Source organism: Triturus cristatus, chromosome 7 (assembly GCF_964204655.1).
Source record: "Triturus cristatus chromosome 7, aTriCri1.1, whole genome shotgun sequence".
NCBI classification, from domain to species: Eukaryota; Metazoa; Chordata; class Amphibia; order Caudata; family Salamandridae; genus Triturus; species Triturus cristatus.
In genome coordinates this window covers 251,994,106-252,020,564 of record NC_140590.1, presented here as the reverse complement: position 1 = coordinate 252,020,564, position 26,459 = coordinate 251,994,106, and the positions used below count along the sequence as shown (strand labels likewise).

At 44.4% G+C, this 26,459-nt stretch overlaps 1 protein-coding gene across 3 annotated transcripts in view; it reads left to right on the top strand.

The window, feature by feature from the left end:
* Positions 1–14,958: 14,958 nt before the first annotated feature.
* Positions 14,959–26,459, top strand: part of SYT3 (synaptotagmin 3) — a 630,220-nt gene continuing 618,719 nt past the window's right edge. For 2 of the 3 annotated variants that reach the window (XM_085616126.1, XM_085616130.1), the window contains exon 1: positions 14,959–15,103. The gene's annotated coding sequence lies outside the window, so the exon portion shown is untranslated. Of the gene's footprint in view, positions 15,104–15,240; positions 15,313–26,459 lie in introns of those variants that run through there. The other variant, XM_085616128.1, reaches the window with a different exon arrangement.

Below are 26,459 nucleotides of genomic sequence, written 5' to 3'. Positions count from 1 at the left end.
CCTTGCTGGACGAGTCTACCAGACGTTGAAAGAAAACTCCTCTGGAACACGTGAAATATTAATAAAAAATGTATTTCCCCTCAAAAACGGTTCCAAAAAGCTCTTAGTGAGGAATCAGCACAGAGACAATTTCTTCTCTGTTTCCTACTACTGTTCCCGAAATCTCAAGACACACTCCAGCAAACTGTAATGTGTTTCAACGTGAATAATTAGAAGACTTTGAGTGTAATACTTCGTTCCATTCCAACACTGGCACCGAGGAGTAAAACTCAGTAGTTGTGCATTGGTTGCGTTTTGTGACAAGATTTTCTTTAATTGCTTGTCCAAACATTTCTTGAATAGAATAAGATTTACCTTTCATCAGCCATTATCAATTAAGTCCAGGGTGGTGTTGGGTCTCCAATGAAATGTATTCAAAAAGTTGTAAAATTATCCCTTTAAATTAGCTTGACAATACTTGTATCAGGCATCATTGTCTTATGTTCAAGCTTCATCCAGTGAATCTTATCTTCTTAACAGCATGTTGTCTGGAACGAGCTAGTTTTAAATCGGGGGCTGGGGAAGAGGGTGATACCACTCCGAGCTGTTACAAAGATTCCAGTGCCTTCAAATCTAGATTTACTGGGCCTACAAATACTTATACCAGCAATACCTGCCCAGAGACACCAGACCTGAAACAAGAGCTGCTGGGGCTGAGGATGGAGCTGCTCCTGGCCCCACCCGCCTTCCTCCTGTAACATGGCGATAGTAGCAAACGCTCCTGCAACTCCCCTCTAATCATGGTCCAACCAATGCCCATCACCTGTACCACAGACCAAAACAAAATCCCTACATCCATTTATCACCCACCTGTTATATTTCTCAGAATGGGGAAAAACCCAAAGTGTCTCAAACAAGAAACCCTTGGGTCTGTGAAAATTGCTATTGCAAATAAAGACCTAGCTAAGGTAAAGTGTCCCTTTAAAATGCTGATTTCCCTCACCCTCTATAGGTGGCATGCTTCATCATTGGGAATCTCTTCATGCTGTTATACCTAGTCACGGTACGGGCTGCAACCCCCTCACTGAAAGGGAGGAGCTCAGGGATGTTTTGTTGTAGAGAGAGGTATACTAAATACCACAATGATGAGCCCAGAGTGGTGGGGGCACCAGAGCAAAAGTGAGAGTGAGAACTAGCTACAGGGTATGCAACTTCCATTCTTCATGCTTCCCTGGGCCAGAATTAAATACAGGGTATTGCAGGAGGAAAATATACCCGCTATTAGTATAAAAAGAAGGTCGACATGTTTCAGTCTTTTAACCCTCAATAGAAGTGTTGCGGCTTTCTACAGGACCAAATCATAAGTGCTGCTGCTCAATGTGCTTAATCAGAAAATAGTGTATGTGCAAATATGTGTAGAAGAGTTGAAATGTATAAAAATCACCCAGTAGTCCTATGAATCGTCATAGAGTGGAGGATTCACTGGTGGCACCTGAAAGAATTACATACATAGCAATGTAAGTAAAATGGTTTGGAAAGTAGATGGGTCAAACATTTGAACATGTCTAATAGCTCTACATTGTGAAGCTATTTAACCCTGGGCATCATACAGAAAACTTGCGAGAAATGCGCATGCGCGGGCCCCCCGCGTATGCGCATTTGTGAGGAAGAAGTTGCCGATGAAGCAGGAAGAGGGAGCCCCGGGACGCCGAAGCTCAGGTAAGTCATTTTCCTTACTTTTAAACATTTTAAGTGATTTTAAAAGAGGGCAGGAGGGTGACGGGCGGCGCGTAGTGGGGCTACGCGGAGTGCGCGAGTGTGCGTAGAGTTGGCCCCACTACGTGATGCTCCACGTAGTCCCACTACACCCACTACGCCCAGTGTTATTAGCAGACACACGGCTACGACCTAATGGCTGGCTCGCAGAGGTAGAGCTTCGGGCCTGACGGCTCGCAGACGCAGAGTTGCATGCCGATGGACTAGCTTCTAAAGGCATAGCTGCTAGCTGGTGATGTGGGGACAGGAAGCGTGAAAGGGGTATCTCGCACAGACAGAGCTCCAGTATGTTTTCAGGGTTGCCTCGCAGAGGTAGAACTACGGACTTGATCTCTTGTAGACGGAGAGATGCGAGCTGACGTGGACTGAATCACAAAATGGCTGCCAACAGTTCCTAGTTTCAACAGTTCGCACCCAGGCTCACTGAGGGAGAGCTGCGGCCAGTTAGTAAGACTCGCAGAGGGAGAGCTACGGGCCATCCGCTCGTAAAGGCACAGCAGCGTACTGGCTCTCAGAGGTAGAGAGCTGCGAGCTGACGGACTGGCTTCTAAAGGCGTAGCTGCGAGTTGGTGATGTGGGGAGAGGGAGCATGAAAGGGGTATCCCGCACAGACAGAGCTCTGGTATATTAAATTGGCCCAGGGACCTTTGTTTTATTTTCACTCGATGCGAGGCACAAGATGGCTGCTAACACTTCCTGGTTTGAAGTGTTAGCAGCCAATCAGAGGCAAACTCGTGCTCTGGAGTTAGGCTCCGCCCAGATATATATATATTTTTTTCCTTTAATATCTCAAAAAACTACTAAACAGATTTACACCATTTCAACAAAAGCATGCTTTCTGGACCAAGACCTTTCTCCCTGCCAAATTTGGAGTAATTCCGTTCAGCAGTTTGACATGTAGCCTTGTCTAAAGTTTCCTATGGAAATTGCATGGAGAAAACACGTTTTGGGACCCCCCTTATTTTCTTAGCCCCCCCCCCCCTGATGAATCACCCCCAAACTTTCAAGATAGGAGATGATCTGAAAAGAGGAACGTTTTGGAAAATTTCATAAAGATTCGTCAAACGACGCCAAAGTTATAAGCACATCAAAAAATGTTCTAACTATAACTATCTACTGGCAACCGCCAGTAGATAATGCTCAATGTTATTCATTCATAGTATATGTGGAGTAATATTGCAAGAAGCAACATGTATTAAAATAACATTATACAGTAGGAGGACTTACCCTGTGATGTCAGGAATTGTGCCTCAACTAGCCCTGGCATGCGACTCAGGGGACTCTGTGTCCTATATAGAGATCATAGGAAGGAGAACATGATAAGACAACGAGTCCTGTAAAAGTCTGTGAGGGCACTAGGCATTTCAAAAGAATGAGTGCAAAGACATAGTGCATCCATGTTAATTAAAAAAATCTTAAGAGTATAGAACAGTGCTTGGGATTCCCAAAGCATGTACTCATATGTCTGTGCTGTCTCTCGAGACAGGAGTTCGACAAAGTGGTATATTACATCAAGGGGAAACATACTTCAACTATAGTGGCAGTAATTCAGCTTGTATTGCCCATAGCAAGCATTTGGTAAAATAACACTTCAGTTTTAGTTGCAGTCACCAGGCTCAGACCTCCCATAATGGGCGTGTAGTGAGAAAACACTTCACAACTAGGGGTAAAAATGCTTAAACCCCGGAACAGCAACTCCCACAACAAATGTGCGGCGAAATGGAACTCTAGAACAAAGGAAGATGCGCTTAAAACTATTTAACTAAACATGAGAGACATACATTTTGTTCAATGATTATTATACCTTTATAAAATTATTCAGGCGCAGAAATACTGGCACATCAGACATACATGCAAGGAAGGAACACAAACCGCACCAATAAAGGACAATGAGTTACTGAATGGACTAATGGTGTGATACAATTAGACAAAACATAGGTTCCAAGACTTACCTGACCAACGGATGGTAGAGGACCTAAAGGCTACTGGCGGGATGAACCATGATGCCAATGTTGAGGTTCACAAGGAGGAAACCCAGTGCTTAATTTGATCTGGTGGTTGCCGGTAGGCTCAACCGGCACCCGTGTTTAGGGACTGATTTTTTTTTTCCTTATCGTACATTTCTTGAGAGCAAGAGAGGAAAAACGCAGAAAGGTGAAAGACGGAGGAAAGGAAGCAAGCTGGAGTCAGCAAGAGTGAGATAAAGGGAGAGGGAGTGTGTGGTGGTGGATTAAAAAGGCATCATGAGGTTGATTCCGGACTACATAGTCTTGGTATCTGATGCAACAGTGCGGTTGCAGGCTTCTGTGCAGAGCTTCGAGCACCAGCACTTATTCTTCTGCAAATAAATTACTGAGGAAAACAGAGGCTGCTGTATGACAGACGCTGATAGGAAAGAGAGAAAGGCACAGGTGAGTAAGGAATCCAACAGCATACATGAAGATCCTACCTAAAGGGTTAAAATCCATTTTGGAGACCTTCAAAGATTACTTTCCAGCAAGTTAAGAGAATGAGTAACAAGCAAGCCTGAGACACTCTGCCATGAGGGGAACGGCCAGGACCTAATTGTCCCAGCAGGACAAGGGGCAGCAGCGATGCTCCTGTTTCGCGCCCGGAGGCGCGTTAAAGTTGGCAGCCAAGGGTGGGCCCGTCCATGCCCGTTGGTGCCCGGAAGAGGTTTGGCTGGGCCCCACATCTGACATCTGACACCCGGTCACCAGCACAAGAGCATCTCACCCAACACTCAGGTACTTGGACATTGTTGGAGCAAATCACACAAATAACCACCCTGTGCCCACATTTAGGGGAAGGGGGTTTTCCTCTACCATAGATTTCTTTTTTATATCCCCCTACCTCGCCAACCACTTAATGGAAGCTGAAGTTATTACCACGAGCCAAGGGGATCATAATCCCATTAGAATAGGGCTGAGTTTAGCCCCTCGGCCCATGTTCACCTCTGAATGTGGGCTCAGGAATCTAACACCCTCCATCCATAACTTGAGACTAATATGGAGGGGCGTAGATAATAATGATCTGTTTCAGACGGTGGTAAAGGAAAACATGCACCTTATAAACTCATGTTTATCAGCCCAAGACCCATTCCCTGAGGCTGTTCATGACTTTAATAAACTTTGCTCAGCTGTAAAAATGTTTTTGCCAAGACCGACCTCCCATGTGAAGCATGACCCCAGATGGTTCGATCACGAGTGCTCTGAGGCCAACAAACAATTGCGCAGAGCCTTATCTTCTGATCCAAGATGTATTTCTGAAGTGAAATTGGGCAGGCTGAGGTATAAAACGTTGTTCTCCAATCGGAAAGGGGAAATTTTAAAAAACCATTGGGAGGCTTTAGTGGTAGCGGCAAACACTAAAAAAGGTGATACATTCTGGTCAGCTGTGAGGGACTTGCGATCTATAGGGCAGCGTCTCACCTGCACAAGCTGCACCATTGCGAGCGAGTCCTGGGAAAAGCACTTTACAGACAGAAATGTATGTAGCACCCTCACAAGAGGCAGATTGTCCTGGGGTCACTAACCAGAATACAGATGACCCTACCTGAGGTGGAAGAAGCGATCCATCAGAGCGTGGGTAATAAAGCCCCTGGACCAGATGGTCTACCCATCGATCTTATTAAATACAAGCCAGACTTTTGGGCACCCCTACTTTTAAATGTGTTTAACAACCTAATGCACGCTCCATTACCCAGCTCCTGGTCCACAAGCATTATCGTTCCAATTTTTAAAAAAGGGTATCGTTCTCAACCCAATTGTAATAGGCCTACCTCCCTAATTGACAATACTTTAAACATTTCATATAGAGTCCTATACAATAAGATTTTAGAGTGGTCTGAGGTAAATGGAACTTTAGATCTTGTCAACTGGGCTTCCGCAGTAAGGTGGGCACCAACGAACAATGCCTCAATCATAATTTAATTATGGGCAAATACACCATTGCGCGGGTCTCTCCAATCTATGTAACCTTTATGGACTTGAGCTCAGCTTTTGACCTTGTTAATAGGTCAAAGCTCTGGTCTATCCTGCTGACATATGGATTGGACGAACCCCTGGTGTATTTCTTGGCACACCTGCACAAAGATCTTAAAGCCCAGGTGAGGATTGGTTGTGGGTGTAATGTTTCCGAAGCCATCGATGTGGGTGGGGGGATCAGACAGGGTTGCGTTCTGGCCCCCCTTCTTTTTATTATCTACATCAATGGACTGAATAACACTTTAAAATCATTAATCCAAGATGTCCCAAAAATCAATGGAAAACCACTCCCCGTACTACTCTATACTTATGATGCGGTCCTTATGGGCCGCACTGCGAATTACTTAAGTATGCTAGTGCAGGGCTTTGTTAACCATATGGACAGCCTGGACCTATGCATTAATTTTAAAATGTCTTTTATAATGTCGTGTGGCCCAAAGAAACGTCTACTTAGTTCCATATCTGTGGGTAACCAGAAGCTGATGAGTACCAGTACCTTTCCTTATCTTGGGGTAGTCTGTGCTGCGAACGGCTCCTGGAGTGAGCACATGGCTCACGCCAGGAGCAAGTTCTCAAAGGCCTCCAACTCGATCCTCAGCCTCCCACGCCCAAAGAGAACAGGTGCCATTTTAGCCATTTAAAAAAAATGTAAGTCCCAATGTGTGCCAACAGCTACGTATGGCGCTGAGGTTTGGGACTTCGCCAATAGTAACTGCATCCAACAGGAAGAGAATAGATTTTGCAGGAAATTATTAAGTGTCCCAATCTCCACACCCCAATATACCTGCCACAATGAACTCAACCTACATTTTATTTAAGATTTCATTAGGGCTCGCCCTGCCCTTTTCTGGTTATCAGTCTGGAAAATCCCTAACAAGAGAGATCATTAGTAACTATATAGGATGTGCGAAAGGGAAAGACATACTATGGCTGTCAGGGGCGTATCAGAGCCTATGTAGCGTTAATAAGGGAAGTATTTATACAGATCTTAGCACAGCAATGGCCGCACACAAAAGTGAGCTTAGGAGTGGACTCTATTCATTATATAGAGCAGAAAGGTTTGAAAAGGAATCAAAAAAATCCCTTGTTTATAGCTACATGGCCATTGGAAATTCTGCACATCCGCTGGCTAATTACATTACCCTGCCAATGAGCCACTGGGAGAGGAGCCTTTTGTTTCATTTAAGGGCTGACACTATTAAATTTGTATTATGTTTTCCCCTTGGCTACCACTCTGACCTTGATTGTATTCCCTGCCGGTGTGTCGGGCAGAGTGGCTAATCTATTCTGCACTTTTTATTTTTCTGTAAATACTATTTAAAGTATATTAAGTGGCTTTTAACTCTGTATTTTAAAAAGGCCATGCCCATCAGCTTGGAACACGCTTATTTAGGACTACTTACCCTGGACGATGAAGAGTTGGTCTTTTGCACAGGCACTTTTTTGAGAATTGCAGCCCGAACACGTCAAATGATGTTGAATCCCTCAGTTTTTACGATTTCCGTTAATGAATTTTTTTATGAATCTAAAGATTACTGTATATTGTATGCTGCTATGGTTTTAATATGACTCTCTAATTTGCACATTTTTAACCTGTTTGTTGTTGTGTTTTGTACTTTTATGGATTCGATATTATCCGAATAAAGTGTCTTTGAAACTTGAACCTTGAGTAACAAACATCTTATTACCCTTACACTGTCGAGTCTAAGGACCATTTGATACGACAATAGATAATAACTAACCTAAACTCATGGTCATGTGCTAATAGGTATGTGCAAACAAAGACCTTGCCAATAATAAATAAAGAGGTTAGATCCAAATGTAAAATAAGTCATGTAACTTACCAGACTCTACCATCCATTTGGGTTGTGGTGCTAGTCCTAGTACAAATATCTAGGCGTGATCATAGTTAAGGGTGGCCACTTCGTTGCCCAGAGGAACTCAATCAGAAGTAAGGGCCTCGCCCGTGCCTTTTCACTGAGGAATCTCAACTTTAAATTGAGTGGTCCATCGCTACTTCCCCTTACTCAAGTTGTAGGTGCCAAGCTTTTACCAACAATAGTGTATGGCAGGGAACTACAGAGGGGTAGAGACTCAAAAGCCCTGGACAGTATAGTTATAACAGCATATAGAATTATCTTTGGCCTGCCCAAACATACCTCACAGAGCAGGCTGGAGTTTGGCCTACAAAAACAATCCCTGGTAAGACAAGGAGTGTAAATCATCACCTGGGACAAAGTCCGTTAAGCTACTCCAGGAACTCTTAACCACTACCTGTGTTCAGAATTACAATGGCAAGCTTCATCACCTGCCGCATATTACCTCAAAAATAGTCTGATCAACACGGGGCTATCTCAGCTCTGGGAACCACCTACTAACAGCTCAACATTTTAAAAAAGTTCAAACTTCTATCACTGACTGAGTACAAGGCTTCCCTATCAAAAAAAGGCCCATGGCTGGATGACCCTGAGCACTTACACAGCCCCTGTCCCTCAAAAATACTTTGTCTTGGGGTATGCCAAAACCATCAAAATCCAATTCTTGAAGTACCGACTAGGCCAGCTACCCTGCATACAGCACCTCCCACACTGGCTTAAGGATCAAGCGAGCTCCACTTGCCGCTTATATGGCACAGCACCGGAGGACCTGCAGCATGACTTATGCACATGTAAAGTGCTCCTGAAGGAACGGAAGCAACTATTGAAACCTCACTTCAATCAACGAGGGATTCACACCCGGAGGCAAGCTGTGCTGGTCTGCTTCACACCAGAAGACCCACTGCTGTAATGCCGCTTGGTAAAGTTCTTGAGACTGATAGAAAAAAAAATGCTAGAGCATTGATGGAGGGTCATCTAACGGGAATATTGGAGCATATTTAAAGCTCTCCTGATGACAGCATTGGACTTTACGTTGCACCACTCCCTACCCAGTGACCACATTGCTCAATAACACCAGACCAAATGGCCATGTCCCTAAAAGTCACATAGAAAATTAATTAAAAAACACAAGTTGAAATGAAAATGGACAAAAATTTATTTTGATTATTCTTTTATTATATAACTTTTATAAAACTTTTAACGACGTGTCTTGATGCAATGGTTTTAAATAACTATGCTCATAAAACAAACTTGAACTAGTGCTAGTATCGCAGCACAGCATCACAGGGCCTTTAAAAAGATTATAAGAAAATTCTGAGTATATACCAATGTAACAGTATAATTGGGAAAGTTGTCAAAGTTATATTAGAATACAACGCAAAGTAATTGAAGCAAACATTATCAAATATACTATTAGGATTTAATGAAACACATGATACCAGTAGTCTACAGTGGGATGTATGACGTAACAACGCGTGTGTTTACAACGCGTGCAGTTACATCGCGTTTTTTACAACAAACGCGATGTAACCACGCGATGCCATTACAAAGCAAGTCTTTACATCGACTTGCGCTAGATGGCGTGCTAACATTAGAAAAGCGTAATTTACTATTCCAACTCCAGTCCACTTAACAGTAGGGAAGGTGTTGGGATAGTAAACTACACTATTTGTAATGTTAGCACGCCATCTAGCGCAAGTCGTTGTAAAGACTTGCGTTGTAATGGCATCGCGTGGTTACATCGCGTTCGTTGTAAAATCCGCGATGTAACTGCACGCGTTGTCAAAGTTTCGTTGTAAAGGTTGTTTCCCTCTACAGTGTGTTCGTAAGATTGTAATCTTAAGGACATGCCTGTGTGTGTAGGTAAGATGCGTTGTAAGACTTGCCCTGCATGTTGCCCTGCTGCTGTTATGACTCCTGTCCCAGCTGAAGCTACCAAGCTGCTAGAATGAGTAGATGTATGGAAAATGATAAACAAATAAACCACTAATAATACAAAAGAGTGTGTTTCAGTGTAGTACAAATTAGATATTTGACAAACAATGCAGGTATATTTGAAGTAGAGATGTGGGTGATTGGTTGTAGGTTTGGGTTTAGTGGGAGAAAAAGAGAGACGGTGGAGGGAATTAAACCTTTACCTGGCACCACATTAGTGTTGTCAGAAACAGGCAACCCATATAGCAGATAAGGGTACATTGAGGAGAGGAATGCCTCCTCGAGGGGGTTGGTACAGAAGTGGGTACCATCCACCAAACTCTACATCTGGCCCTATGTTTGTAAAGAGGGTTCAGGTACCAGATGATGGAGTCCATGAGGGTCACATCTGAATCAGGCCATGAGAAGACATATTCATGAGGATTTCTGATGGCTGAACCTAAATAAATCCATTGACCATTTCATGAGATACCACACAGCCTGTGTGTTAAACAATAATTCAGAAATCAAGTTGCCATATCCTGCCAAGCTGGTCATGTACATTAGCATCCTTAGAGCAAAATAGACTTGGATGCGGCTGCCGCACTTGGTATATGAGGATTCGCTCCAACATGGCGCAGTTAAGTTAGATAATCATTTGAAGTGGTATGAAGTCCCCTTGACAGCTCATATTAGCATTAAGCGTGTACCGGAGTACCTCACAGGTGTGTTTAATTGTGAAGGCTATCTGGAAGAGCTCATTACAGACAACAAAATGTGAATGATCTTAGTAGAGATGAAGGAATACATGCCATTCATACCTTTTTGTACCATCTCCATAGTAATGGGTATTCTGAACATTTTGAATTAAGGGCCAGGTAAAACTAACTATGATCAACAGGTTGAACTGAAAGAGCATGTTGAGAGCTTTGCTGTGGGCAATGCATGCCATGTTGCATACCAGTGAAGAGCATGTTGGCAAGAGTTGTAGGCACTCCGGGGAGGGTAAAGAAGGAGGTCAGTGTGGAGAAGGTGAAATGAGTACTAAATGTTGGAATATTGACCATTATAAGATGGTGCACAAGGATACATGTTATTTGAGTATGCAGTAATAAAACTCAGCTGCGCTCCACGGAGTTCCTCGAGTGGTGGAGTGTGGTAAGTCGCACTGCTGGCACTGATTTCCAACACCAGGAGTTTGTCCCACACTGTAAAATCATCACGAACTGCACTACGCACAGCGCCAGAGGGCATTGCTTCTTTCTGCTGCTCAAGTAGATATTAGACTCGGCTGCAGCTTCCTCAATGTGAGTGGTAGATTTCTCAATTCAAGCGCTCGTGACCTGCCGTGACTGCCAACGTTGAGAAATCTCGCCGAGAGAAGATCTAGTGTGCAATTTTTCTCGCTCACGCTCGCCAACATAACATTGGTGAGTGGTGCCAGAGAAAAAACTCTGCTCTGCATCACATCACAGAGTTTTGCGGTACTCCGGTGGCGGAGCGGAATCCTTCACTTATCCCTACTTTCAATGTATTTATTAGGTGTCTTTGATCTTAAATAAGAGGTTTCCGATAATAAATATGAATTAGTGGAATTATCAATCTGAAGAGTCTCTTTGTGTGGCAGAAACAAAAAAAGCTATGATTCATGGTTCCATTTGGACTCATTCTTTGCCCGTGGACTCACTATGAATTAGTGTGGTCCTTGAATTACATTGATTTGTGATAATAAAAGTTCCTTATGCCCATTGTGATAAACAGAAATGATAATTATGCTTGGCTAATGATGTGATTTGAACTTAACACTTGAAGTAAATTGTTTTGTGATATTTTAAATTTAAATGTGTTTTGTATTGACACTCATGTGAAGTTTTCTTCTATTTAATCACTATGAATTTTTGGAGTTGTGATGGATTTGTTTTATTCTTTGTTATGACAGGATCCTTTGAATACCAATGATTACGGTTTGGAATTTGGTTTTAATTCATGTATTTATATATGTGGAGTATTGTTTTGGGATTTGTTTCACGGTTATGGTTTTTTTTAGTAGGTGTTTCTTGATGTTATATCCTTCGTGATTTCTGTATCGTGTTCTATTGCAGCCCTGAAGAAGTACACATTTGGGAACAAAACTCGTTGGCTGAGGCTGTATCAATTTCAATATGGACAGAGTGAAAATAAGAGGTTTTTTTTATATGAAATAAAAGAGAAACAAGAATTTGGGGTATTTGATTGGATTCCTTTTCATTGGATGCACCGCTTTATTTATGGAAAGCAGCTTGGAGTTGCCTGCGCGTCTTTGTCTTATGCAGAAATGCATGCCTGTTTATCACAAAGTGTGCCCTTTGTTTCATGTCATCAAGCAGTCAGGGACAAGGGAAATTATTGAAATTGCAGAACTTGGTGACTAGACTGGAAGGTCAACCTTCCTGTCGCATAGTGTTTATCGAATCTGAAGTTACCTCTGCTCCACAGCCTCCCAATGAAGGGAGCTGTCAGAACAAGATGCCAGGCACTTGAATGAGGAGCTTGGAAGCTTGCTTTTAATAGCAATACGTATTTAAAAATCCCCCGGCATAAAGCAGCTCTGGCAGCTTGGCAGCAGCAGTCAGAGACTGTTAAATCCAATTTCCTGCAAAGATGGACATCAAAGCAGCCCTTTCAGTAGAGAAAGTCTGAAAAATTGATTGATAAGTAAAGAGTCTATGTAACAAGCATCGCGTGGGAGCTATCATCATTCCAGGTCTGTCCATACATAAATATTGTTAATGGTTCAAAGCATTAGCATTGCACATTCAATATTGGGGAACACAGTAAGCCATTTACAAGGAGAAGACCAATAGAGAGGCAAATCCTTTCGTAAAGGATCCTCGTGCGTAGAGGAACAGAAACAAGAAACTACTTTGAGATTTTTTGTAACTAGAAATGTTCTTTTTCACCAAGATGGTCTCTCATTCCACAGACACATTTCACTGATCTGTTGGTCAGGGGAAGACAATTGTTCCGATTTCCAGAACCTAAATAACTCCTTTTATCAGCCATAAAGGTTTTAATTAGCCGGCATTTGTAAAATATGTTATTGGTTGTTTAAACCAATATGATATTTTCTAAGCATTGGCCAGATAAAGTTAATTTTGAAAAAATATCCGGATACCAAACTGACACAGCTGAGCACACATAAACAAAGATGAACATGAACAGCCAAAGAATTTTCACATCTCCAGCAATGATCGAAATTGCTAAGAAAATGTTTGAACATTTTGAGTGGAATCCATGACATCCCTTTATAATATTGAGTGCAAGCCAACAGCCACACTGCACCATCTTACTCCTTTTAGATTGTAATCTCACCCATTATTCTGGGGATGCTGCGGACCAATCAGTTTTCCATATTCAATGCATGAGTATCTCATCCAATCCAGGATTGTTTTGCACCTTGTGGTACATGTAGCCCTTTTTATTGCATTATATTCACAGGTGAGGTCTTGGTCATCGTGTGTTACTCACATATGGGGTCAAGGAACATGAGAAGTCTGATACTGACTCATCGGGCCATATTATCAAGAATGGGGGATAACATTATCACCGCTTTAGTGGCAGGAAACTGCCGCTAAAGCGGCGATAGGGGCTTGATAATATGCCCTAGAGAATTCCAATAGAAGCCCAGGTTCTGGTGTGAAGAACATCAAACCTGGGCTTCTATTGGAATTCTATAGGGCACATTATCAAGCTCCTTATTGCCACTTTAGCGGCTGGACAAGGCCGAGCGCTAATTAGCGCACAACGCCATTATGGTGGTCGGACCGGTCCCCGGGGGAAAGGAGGAGGTGGGAGCACTCCCACCTCCCCAATTATGCGTCCAATAGGTGGCGTTTCTGAGAGGCATGAACCGGAAGCACTTTAGTGCTCCGGTTCACGCGGGCATCCAGCGTGGGGGTCTGGCCGGTTTAGACCGGTCTGGCCCGTGCCCCCCCCCTTTAAAAGGGGGTGTGGGGAGCAGAACAGTCTCTTGTTCTACTCTCCCCACGGGCACAGCACCCGGGCCACCAGCGGCCCGTAATGTATTTTCTTATTTTTAATCCTTTACAGGCCGTGAAGTTGGCGCAGCAAGTGCTGGGGTTGCGATGCGGCTTCGAGCGGGGGGCAGCGGAGGAGCTGCAGGATTCGATGGTGCTCGGCAGCAGAGGCTATGGAAGTGGTTTTTGGAGCGCTATCGGCTGGGCAGTGGCGGAGCACGGGCAGCTGCAGGATCGGATGGTGCTCGGCGGCGGGGGCACAGTGACGATAAGTAAAGGATGTGGCCTTAAGGCCAGTGCTGCCGACTTTGGGCGCTGGGGAACCAGGTTCGAGCCTCTGCGTTGGCTCAGCATCATGTGATGCTGGGCCGTGCCTACCCAAAAATGAATATGTCGTTGTGTACCACAACTGGTATCTAGTAAAGCGTTCCAATACCTTCGGGTCGAGTTCGCACTGTATATATATTAAAACAGCAGTTAAGTAAACGCGCACTGGCTGTGGGGGAAGTCGTGCGCCATGTTGGGTGGGGAGGCCTGACCCTTTCTCCCGAGCATGTTTGGGTGTTTAATGGTGTTTATCAGGAGATAGCAAAACCGATAAGCATGCGCGTGACCTCGGAGCAGCTGTCCTGAGGACGCGTTTAGGTGTGGCACGATCTGCTTGGGGAGGTGTGGGGTTCAAAAGCAGCTGTTGACATTGATCACCTATAACTTGAATAACTTTGAGAATTAATGGCCAGATGCACAAAACTGTTCTGTCACTCACTCCTTCTTGTAATACTACCAGTTTACTCCTGGAAACCAGGAGTAAGCCAGGAGTGTCATTGCTAACTCCTAAAATTATTTAGTAAACCGTTTGGACTACAAGAGTAAGTCACATCTTCTCATATACCAATCTTTGTCAATCAGGCCAATTGCATCTTTTGGTTTATTTTTTCTGTAGTACCTTCTAATTCAGCCTTTTATTGTGCACCGATGTCTGTATCAGCGGACTCATTTGTAACTGACGCAAACGAGCGCATGTGAGAGATGCGCCGACATTATGGGAAATTTATTAAATATAGGTACTTCGAGCATGCCAGCATCTCGATAGCTTTTTGAAATATATCTATGTCCAGGATATTGAAGACTGACGAGAGAGAAGTGGTAACTACGCTTCCCACTAAGAAAAGGAGGCAGATGGTTTAACCCCAAAACGCACCATTCTCCTTAAAAATAGACTTTCTTTCCAATAACGTCTTCTGTAACAATCAGTGTGCATCAGAGCTACCAATCATGGGCCTGCTGTGAGGCTCAGCTATTGGCACTGGAGTCCCATTGGCTCCCTGAAGCAGATCTGATTCATTATATTATGTCATTTGTTTACCAGGCATACAAAGTTACATTTAAAATGTGTTGATCATAAGCGTATTTGTGGGTATCGTAGCGGCGAGGCGGCGTCCCCCATAGGCGATGTTCGGGGTAGACATGCCTAACCCCAGTCATGAGGCTGTTTTTTAGGCGGGGAGGTGCGGTGATTACTGACCGACAGCGGGAGTGTCTGCGCGGTCATGAAGTAAGTGCAGTTTTGTATTCCCACTTGGGCGAAGGTTCAGGACAATTTATGTCTTCCTCCGATTGTGGCCTAATTAACATTAGTGGGGACATGTACAATATGGCGGCCTTCTAGTTTTCTGGTCCCATGCGGTGCGCGGTGAAGTCGATTAGTCACCAAGCCTGGGATGGCACTACTGTGTGGGGTACGGGAGGTTTGAGGCCAAGCAGGTAATGGAGCAGAGGGGCAGACCGTCTTCGAGCGGTTCGGGCCTGAAGCCCCGGGGAGCTTTGGGCAGTCTTCAAGCAATTTTTTAAACCTTCTGACGTGGGTGGATTTGAGCACAGCGGGGTGATATGAGCACTCTTTATGTATAGTGCTTTTGAAACTCCAAGAAGGTGAGGCTAGTGCGCCACAATAAGATCTTCATAATATAGCACAGGAGGCGCAGTGCATCAATGTGTGTGTTTCATAATCTTGTGTGGCTTACTGGTTAAGGTCATAGACTTCAATTTTGATGGCTAAGGGTTTGAGTCTAGGCGCTCTCATTGAAAACTGAATACTTGTCAAGTGTCTTTAGATCGCCCATTTAAACCTACGCATGTCAACGTTTGGCACGCAATGTTGAGAAGTTATTTATTGTTTATAAGGTTTCGCAATAGATTGGAAAGATGTTTAAAAATGTGAATGGGTCCGATGTTACTCTTCACATCGGGCTGTATGAGCGCCATGCACAGTATATCAAGCGGTGTGATAGGGTAGGATGTTCGAAAAGGGCAGCACGCTTTCACACACATACAAGTAGGGATGCCTTTCGTAGCAGCAGTGTTCTCCGCACGCACCTGAGGCTGCCTTTGTAGCGCATAACATCAGTACACAACTATTCCCCTTAAGAAGAGCATATTGGAGTCATCCCATTTACCTTCACGTTAGCACGCTACCTTGTGGTGAGGCAGACTATACAGCGGTTTATGAAAACACTCATGGCTGATTGTTTGGACACCCATGTCACGCCCAATGATACAGGCCAGAGTGGGTGGTCAGCGAATCTTTTGTGTAACACGCGGTGGGAATGCTTTTGAAATAAGAAATTTATCAACAAGCACTAAGGTCAGCCTATTAACAGTCTGCACAGTGGCTGGGCGGGGGACATACAGTGATATTGTTGGCCACCTCATACACCATCTCTTTTTTAGATATTGTTGAATCTATACAGAACACATATCATATAAGTCAGGCGGATGTGTTTCTAATGCAGACTAATGGTACGGGAAGTTGGGTCTGCTTTCTCTCACTCCGATGTCCGTGAATAACTGCGGAGCTGATGGTTTAAAGGGCTGTGTTCCTTTTATCTCCTGTGGGTGCCTGGCGAGAGCCCAGTGGGAAAATGCTGCAGAGGAATGTGGTTGTTCTTGCAAAAATTTATAAAAAGTTTCTTTTAGATCAAAATTAGGACGTCATATAAAAGAAACAGGATGGGTCTCAGTGGGTAATTTTGGCAGCACTATTGATGATCTGCAGCTGTCTTCAATATGGAGTTGGGCCTGGGGGCTTAAGGGGCTAATGTGTCCACTCTAGAGCCCTGGGTTTGACCTCATGGTCCCAGGTTCAAATCTCGGTGGGTTCATTCAGCCTTTATCCTTCTGAGTTGATAAACTGAATACCATTGAGTTGGGTAACAGTAAACATCTGTGATTCAGCGCCAAGTTGGCCTCTGGTGAACGTAAGCTCTGCAAAACTGTAAGGGAAGCAGCTGAATTTCACAGATAATACGGTGCGTAGAAGGTACTTCTCTACACCACAGTGCCGCACTATCTGTATTTTCAATGTAAAGCGACATCATGGGCAGAGGGAAGAGGACTTTAGATTCAGGGGCACTACTGAGCAGTGCCGGTAGGGCATATGCTCTCTATCTGATGACAGGGATTGGTTTACCATGGTTGGCATATGGGATCTACTGGCAAAACCCTTAGAAAAGTGAAGAGTGTGTGCCAGACACTCTCATGAGAAGTCACGTGCAATGTTCCCTACACATGCAATGTTCCCTATGTAAGCTATGCTAAGCGGTCAGAATTGAAAGCCCGATTTCAATATTCCTCAAGTAAAAGCAACTCGTGCTATACTAGGTGCGCTTAATTGTAATATGATTTTCAATCTTCCTTCCCTCAATGCAAATGGCGCGATGCTAGGCGCTCCCGTTGAAAGTCACATGCAATGTTCCTTATGTAATGGAACTGAGGCTATGCAAGGCGGTCAGAATTGAAAGTCTGATGCCAATGTTCTTCAGATAAATACAACTGGTGCTATGTTAGGCGCTCTTAATTAGTAATATGATTTTCAATCTTCCTTCCCTCAATGCAAATGGCGCAATGCTAGGCGCTCCAGTCGAAAGTCACATGCAATGTTCCTTATGTAATGGAACTGAGGCTATGCAAGGCGGTCAGAATTGAAAGTCTGATGCCAATGTAAAGTTTTAAAAGCCCTGCTTCAGGGCATCCAGCAAGGTGTATATATACGGTATATTACCCGTTATTCTTGTAGTTCCATAAGTAAAGCCTTGCGAATGCGAACATATCCCTGCTTTTTAAAGCATGAAGACGGCTTGGTTAGCTCGCACTGATAACGAAATGGTAGAAGCATGACTGCACACTATGGGCATTACATCAAGGCATTTCAAACCGGGGTGATGTCACGTTAATATTCTACAAGTCTTTTTTGATGTCAGTCTCGAGAGGCGCCTGCCTCTGTGTGGTCATTTACATACATTATCGGTACTTATGATGTCACTACATCCCAGGCCTCATGGTCACACCTTCGAGAGTCCCATAAGCAAGCGGGTGCTGTTACAAATATGAATATGAACTAGGAGTCTGTTGTCAAATAACATCTATGCACCCATCACAGGTACACGTATGCATTGGAAGCTGGTATGTCACCCTATAGCCCGGCACCTGTGTGCTGGTACACGTACGCAAGACAGGCCTGTGATTTGTCACACAGTACCTATGCACCCTTTGTGCGCATATACTTATGATGAGTTATGTATTGTATCACGGAAAATCTCGGCACCCTTGTGCCTGAACGTGGAGGCATTGGGGTGGCCGCGTCGCACGGTACCTATGCACCCTTTGTGCTTGTGCAATCAAGATTTACATGCCTGGGGCTCGTCACCCCCTTTTTGTGCTCGTACACTTATACTATTAATGTTTTGTGTCACACAGTAAGTCAGCGCCCTAGTGCCCGAACACTTATGCAATGGATGTCCATGCTTGTATCACGGTACCTATGCTTGGGCACATTCCGGCATTAGATGCCCAGGTCGTATCATACAATACCTACGCACCCTGTGTTTTCTACACTTTTCACACTAGATACTATGGGGTAGCCGATGGGCTGGGCATGCAAACCGCATCTTTTACCCAAAGGCGAGGAGCACAAATCATCAGTGTTTTATGTATGGTAGATCCATGAGGGTGACACCTGTGAGGTGACCCACACCGCAATGACAGCGAGCTCTCAGGGCCACTTCTGCTTCGTGGCGATGGGTCACGCCTCACCATCTTCCAGTTCAAGAGTCATGAGTTTTGCCATCCACGACGCCGGGTTGGATTCGGCTGATTTGCTGTAGCCCATCGGTTCTGTTCATATGAATTGAATTTTTTTTCCTGTGACTCAGAGAGAAGTTTGCATCAGTGCACTGGTACATAGTATCATGCACAGTAGTGTAAGTTTAGCCTGGCAGTAGGGCAATACACGGACGGATGTTCTATTTTCATGTTTGCAAACAGTTTCACAAGGTCATGTGGCGTAAGTTGGGAACAAGAATAGAGTTAGCCCATTGGTTCTGTTTCACGTGAATGGCAAGCTTCTTTACCCTGTGACTCAGGGAAAAGTTTGCATCAGTGCACTGGTACATAGTATCATGCACAGTAGTGTACGTTTTTAGCCTGTCAGTAGGGCAGTACACTGGCGGATGCGCTCTTTTTATGTTTGCTTGCAGTTTCCCGAGGCCATGGTGCGTAATGTGGGAACAAGAGTATAGTTGCATGGACATGCACCTAGGGGGTAACGACCCGGCTCGCCTGGGACGAAGGGTTGTAGTTAAGTCTCGGGGCAGGCGAGTTACAGGGCATCACCTTCCTAGTGGGCTGAGGGGGAGGACAGATAGTCGGGCAACTATGCTGTCCTGTGGCGGTAAGGTCATGATTGGTAAGCATAGTCTTCGGTCCTTAGCGGTCAGAACCATGTAACTCCAGGGGCAGTGTCAGTCGGTAGGTAGGCTGTCAGGGTGCGGAGCCGGGGGAGTCATTCTTTGCACTGGGCCTGTGGCCAACCCCGCACGCGCATGCGCATTACGGCGCAAGTATGCAGAATTTCTGCAGCCCCCGTTATGGAGTTTAAGGCACAGTGCGCAGGGGGGGGGCCGGGGGAAAGTATCCGTCCGATAAGCTGTACCCCCTGTGCAAGCCAACTCCGGCAAAGTAATTTTGCGTAGTTTGCTAGTTTTCTGGGATCTGGAGGCTGCCAGTCATTGACAGTGCCGTAGGCTCTAGAGGGGACATGCAGAAAGTGAATATATGCATTGTTAGATTTACGGTAGGAGTGTCGTGTGTATTAGAAGTTAAGGATAGCCATGTGACATCATCGGTCTAACAATGTATTTGGCCTTTCTGCGTAATTGTACATAATGTTAATAAATCATGTTTTTTAATTTTGCAATAAATACGGCTGGGGGGTTACACCCCCTAATCCAAAAAATCCAAAAATCGGTGTGGTCTCAATACTTGCCTTGAAGGAGGGAGGGAGACCTCATCTGGACAAGGGCTGTGGGTACCAAAGGTAAAGAGGGGACTTGGGGGAGTACCAGGCCATATGGACAAGGCCGAGCGCTAATTAGCGCGCACCGCCATTATGGCGGTCGGACCGGTTCCTGGGGCAAAGGAGGAGGTGGGAGCACTCCCACCTCCCCCATTATGCGTCCAATAGGTGGCGTTTCTGCGAGGCGTGAACCGGAAGCACTTTAGTGCTTCCGGTTCACTTGGGCATCCAGCCTGGGGGTCCGGCCAGTTTAGACCGGCCTGGCCCATGCCCCCCCTTTAAAAGGGGGTGTGGGGAGCAGAACAGTCTCTTGTTCTGCTCTCCCCACGGGCACAGAACCCGGGCCACCAGTGGTCCGTAATGTATTTTCTCCACCCACCATCCCCTAAGGCATGCAATTTAATTGTGTTGGTCAGGAATGTATTTTGGTTTGTTCTATTAAAAATGTTTTCCTTGCCGGTATTTCAGGAGATAACATTAATGCAAACTTGATGATTGGGTACGTTTAATGGTGTTTATCAGCAATGAATTTGTTTTGTTCTTTTGATTTTATTGCAGGTATCGCAAGAGATAGGAGTAATGAAAATTTGATGATTTGTTACATTGTAAATGTGTTTGTCAGTAATGTATTTGCTTTGTTCGTTTACTTTTATTGCAGGTATCTCAGGAGATAGAATTAATGTAAATTGATGATTAGGTACACTTTAAATGTGTTGGGCAGTAATGCATTTGCTTGTCTCTTTTTACTTTTATTACAGGTATCTCAGGAGATAGTTAAGGAAAATATGAGGTTTTGGTGAATTGATAATAATAAAAGTGTCAGTATTTGTAAGCTTGTCAAGTACAGGATTGGTTAATACAGAGTTATGTGATTGAAATATAACGTTTAAATAGATGTCAGTACATGTTATTTGATTTCACGTAATAATGTCGTATTTAGTTGTGTGTGTCTCCGGTCAGGCGGTAAGGTCATGATTGGTAAGCATAGTCTTCGGTCCTTAGCAGTCAGAACCATGTAACTCCAGGGGCAGTGACAGCCGATAGGTAGGCTGTCGGGGTGCGGGGGCCGGGAGAGTCATTCTTTCCAGTGGGCCTGTGGCCACCCCCGCATGCGCATCAGGGTGCAAGTATGCAGAATATCTGCAGCCCCCGTTATGGAGTTTAAGGCACGGGGCGCACGTGGGGCCCGGGGGAATGTATCCATCCAATAAGCTGTACCCCCTGCGCAAGCCAACTACGGCGAAGTAATTTCGCGTAGTTTGCTAGTTTGCTGGGATCTGGAGGCTGCCAGTCATTGACCGTGCCGTAGGCTCTAGAGGGGACACGCAGAAAGTGAATATATGCATTGTTAGATTTACGGTAGGAGTGTCGTGTGTATTAGAAGTTAAGGATAGCCATGTGACATCATCGGTCTAACAATGTATTTGGCCTTTCTGCGGAATTGTACATAATGTTAATAAATAATGTTTTTTAATTTTGCAATAAATACAGCCGGGGGGTTACACCCTCTAATCCAAAAAATCCAAAAGGTGGTGTGGTCTCAATACTTGCCTTGAAGGAGGAAGGGAGACCTCATCTGGACAAGGGCTGTGGGTACCAAATGTAAAGAGGGGACTTGGGGGAGTACCAGGCCATATGTTTCCTGCTGCTAAAGCGGCGATAATTTATCGCCCGTTCTTGATAATATGGCCCTTCGAATCTCCCTCCCAGACTGGGTTCCTTTTTCCTCAAGCTCATGATTATTGCATGTATGCCTGTAAAACTGAGGGGCAATGTTGGTCGAGCAAATGATAGTCACAGATGTAAATAACTGCCCAGCACTCAGTTAGGAAGATCTTTATGAGGCTTGTGACTAAGGACCTCACTGCTAGCTGGGAGGTAATCTGGCAGACCGGTAACTAGTGATGCATGTTGGTTACTGTCATTAATAGAGCAGAATTCTCTTTGAGTTATGAGAAAAACTAACCATGAAAATCAATGTTGTGCGCATCTGACTTTGTATAATTTTTGGCACCTTTCTCCATTCATAATTTACCATGAACGCCCTGGCGAAATGTGAAGGAGGAAAATGAAAATGAAACACCTCTAAACTACATCTTGAAATATCTGTGCAGTTCCTTCCATCCGTGCAAAACTAGTCTTTTTTCACGCTGTCACATTTTTATCCGTACCTTCTGGCAGGCCTACTCAGTGTTTCATCCTTCTGAAATAGATAACATGGGTATTGCTGACTGGGGTGACATATATGGCACCTGTAGACCGCTCAGGTAGGGTTATCATTTTTCCGTGTCGCTGACGACGCACTGCTCTAATCCTGGGCTTTTCTGTCGGTTCTCTTTTTCAGGGTGGAGAACTTCCACTGTGCCATTCGATGGTCGCTTCTCATTCCAGCAGATTTTTTTCTGATTGCTCAGACCTGCTGCCAGCTGTGATGGCAGCTGTTTCGTCTATGTTCTGGACTGTACCACTAAGGCACTGCTATGGGGGATTTGTGGTCCGTTCTGTTCCTGGTCCCCAGGCTGGTTCCTGATTCCCAACCTTTCTTCTCGTTGGATATAGTGCATTCTCAGTCCTTCCCAGGCACCTGTGTCTCCAGACATTGTCTCTGAGGGGGTTGGGTGCTGAGCAGTCGGCCCTGCCATACTCTCTTGTTAGTGTCAGTTCTCTTGTTAGTGCTTGCATACTCTGGGGCAAGTGCGCGGTCTGTCCCTGTGTGTGCCATTTGTTAGTATCTCACCAAGGAACACTCTATATTCAGAAATGGACAGATGTGCGTGGGCCTCTCTGCCTGAGGCTTCATGGCACTTTCCAACACACCTTGCGTGCTGAGCTCTTTCCTGCCTTTTGTATTGTTCTTGACCATAGCACCTGGGTTCTCTCCCACTTGTGACTCTCCATTTCTTCCCAGCTGGGTTTGCGCTATGAACGTATTGTTGCACACTTGCAGGCATGCTGTCTTTGTGTGATGCCACGTCACAGTCCCCTTTGTGGGCCATAGCCTGTGATCCTATGGTCACCTGCCTACCTTCTCTCCAACGACATCATGGAACATCATGTGTTGGATGTTCCAGGTTAACTGTCCTGGTGTGCATTGTTAGGTGTGAATGGGTTTTCAAATATGTTTGTTTGTTTTCTGCATCTCCTTGAGTTGATTTTGGTGTCGTCATTACCGGTATTGTGATTCCTTTGACTCTCTGCCCCATGTACGCCTTTCATTCTTTGTTTGTTTATTTGTTTTTTGAAAACAGGAGATGTGTGGTAACCTGCCTAGACTTGGGCTGAGGTACCTGTAACATCTGCTCCTTATGGAGCGGGCTGTACATGTTTGTACCTATACCTGCAAACTCAATAAAGCCTTCTGTCATCTACCAAAAGTGTCTGAGAGTGCCACTGCTTCCTGCTTGCTAACCTACCAAGGTCCTCGTATCTGGAGCTACCACCACTGGTTGTTTGTCTGGAGGACCTTACTCATCATCTGGTGGATGGTCCTACGGCTTGCAGTAGGTTTGTTGTGGATTCTGTTCTGGTTAATTCTCAATCCTGGGACTCTGCTCTGGTTCTCTTCTAGGTTCATGTCTGTTAGTCTTCCCTTAGCCTTCTATGGTTTTGGGTCCTTTTCAAAGATCCTCCCCCATGCTCTCATTCTTTCATTCCAGAATCTTCATGTAGCTTCTGAGGGTCTTCTCTGTGCCCAGTTTGTTCAGAAGATTGTCGCTTTGCTGTTCCAGTGACTCTGGACAATATATTTTATGTGCTAACTGTGGTCTGTTTTTGACTCCATGGAGGATATTAAAAAAGTAAACTTACACGAGTAAATCTACGAGTGTAAGTTTACACTTACACCTTCCTTTAATTTTCTTCTTTGTGGTATTCACCATTTTCGAGTGTAAATGTACTACAAAATTTAGACTTACGTGTCTCCACCCCCTCAGTTTAGAGGGTGCAGTGGGAAAACACATATTTTTACAACCATAAAGTTCCTACTATTAAATTTACAACCATATTTTATGTTCTACACACTTTAAGGAGACTCAGCACCAAGGTGAAGATCTCTGCACACTTTTCAGGGTCTATGTCCTTAGGGTGCAGACCTCCGCAACTGGGCCTGAGACCTGGGGCATTGAAGGGAATAGGAGAATTCTATTGAAGGGAATAGGAGAATTCTATACACCTGAAACCCATTCTACTCCCCTGGCATCCATTACCCTCCAACAGCATAGATACTGCCAACAATGTAGGATCTGCTTTTTTCCTCATAAGCTTTCAGATCCTGCATCCACCATAATCTGCCTGAAGGATCTAGACCGCAGTTCTGAAGAAGTAGAAAAAATTCACAGGGGGGATAACAGCCCTTGCAGTTACATTTGTGATAAAATACTACAAACAATTAGGTGGGTTGCATCCATCCACCCAGTGGGGAACCCAGAAAGCAGTCTTATAGCAGGAAGTGGCAGACTCTGTCAATGCATTGGGGAAGGCAGCCCACAGCGTGAAGGATATTAAAAAGAAGTGACAAGATGAGAGGAAGCAGGTGAAGGTGAAGGAGAAGCTCACCAGGATTCAGTTTGCTGAAGTTCTTCCTGGAGGGTCAACTGGATCCCTTCTCCGTCTCACCAACACAGAGGAAGCTGTTCTCTCCACAATGCGCCCCATCAGCTATATGGGTTACCATCATAATCATCAACTTTATTTCTGTCACGTAGATCATAAAAAGTATGCAACACAAGTATGTAAAACAGAGATATAAAGGCATTGTCAGATAAATATGTTAAAAAAAGACCAGTACCATAAAATAGTTTTACAAATGCAAGGTACAACAAGTTAAAAAAGGATAAAATGCTTCATGCAAATGATTTCCCACGCTTGATCCACAGTGCATACCAAAATCTTGAGAGGCCGTAAACCATTACTCTACATGTGTCAGTACACAAGAGTCTCAGCACCTCAAGGTAATGGCCCGGGCCTGCCAATCTACACAACGGGAGTATCCATTGTTTCCTCAAGGATAAATAGTGTGGGCAAAAGAAGAGTAAATGGTCAATAGATTCCGGGCAGGCTTTACACACAGGGCACAGATCATCAATGGGAACATTACGGGACCACTTGGAGCAAAACAGTTTGGTGGGTAAAATCGTATAGTGGAACTGTAAGAACAGTTTATGTGCCAGATGGGGAACGATTTCATCAATACTAGTCTCGAAACAGAGGACAGATTTAAAGTTAAGAAAGTCATTAGTCAGACTGGTCACAGGTTTTGCCTAGTCCTTTACAAGTATAAATTCCCAATACATTTCTTTGAGCTATACCCTCGGTACTCTGGCCATACTTTCTGGGTTGGACCAGAATGCCTCCATCCCCAACCTCCCTAGCAGTGCCCTTAAAGAGACAAACCACCTAATCGATGTGGCCCTGGGAAATTTCAAAGGATCGGACAAGGCCTCTTGATAGGTTTCAAGTTCTTCCACTGTCCATAGCCTATACCAAAACATTAAAAGTTTGCAGTTCGACTAATGTTCCAGCTGTCTGTGGGCAAGATCCATGTACAGGGATATCGGGGGGAGCTGGATGGAAGATTTACCACTGATCTTAGGAAGCGATTTTTAATGACAGTGAGGCAGGATGAATTGCCCGTACCCCACAACTCTGCACCATAGAGTGTCCCACCCAGGACCTTAATGTTGTAAATTTCAAGTGCTGGAGCAATTTGACAAGAGACAATCTTCCTATGAATTTTACTAATGTCGGCACACTGATGGATTAATTGTAGCTTTACTTTCTCAATATGGGCACCCCAGTGGATCGAAGGAGTCAAACGGATACCTAAGTAGTCAAAGACTTCAACTTGCTCCAGTTTAATACTACCAGCCAGTACAGATCTTTTGGACAATTTAGCCGTGCCACTATTAAAAATCATGTACTTAGTTTTAGCCTCATTTAAAACCAGACCCCTTTCATCACAGAACCTTATAAAATCATTCACAAGTAGTTGTAGACCCTGAGGAGATTTGGAAATTAAAAGAGTGTCATCGGCAAAGAGTAGTGGGGGCACTCTTCTTGCGCCTATTTTAGGCTATATGGGCTACATCTTTCAGACAAATCTAATGTGATGCCAGGTAAGACTCTAACTCCCCCACCCCACTAAATGCAAACCTATAATCACTCACCCATATGTGTCCTTCACACATACCTACATTTGTTAAACACACATCCCATATATACTTTTCAAAAGGACTCTCTAATACAACCACTATAAGTTCCTATACGTTGGCTAACTATATTTTGAGGGCATTGGCCGCTTCAGCTGTGGTAGAAGTCGTTGCAACTGCAACAGGGCAACACACAAAACAACTCTTGGAACACAACACACCTATACACCCTAGTGTGTCTTTATGCTAACAGTCTAACACAGTACCGAGGATTTCAATCAGTTGTTTTATTCCCTCATTATATTTGACTATGTGTTTATGAATGCCTTTCAATGTTATTGAATGTAACCATGGCATTTATTCTGTTACACTAGTATGTACTCATACTTTTATTTTGACATTTTTCCCATCCA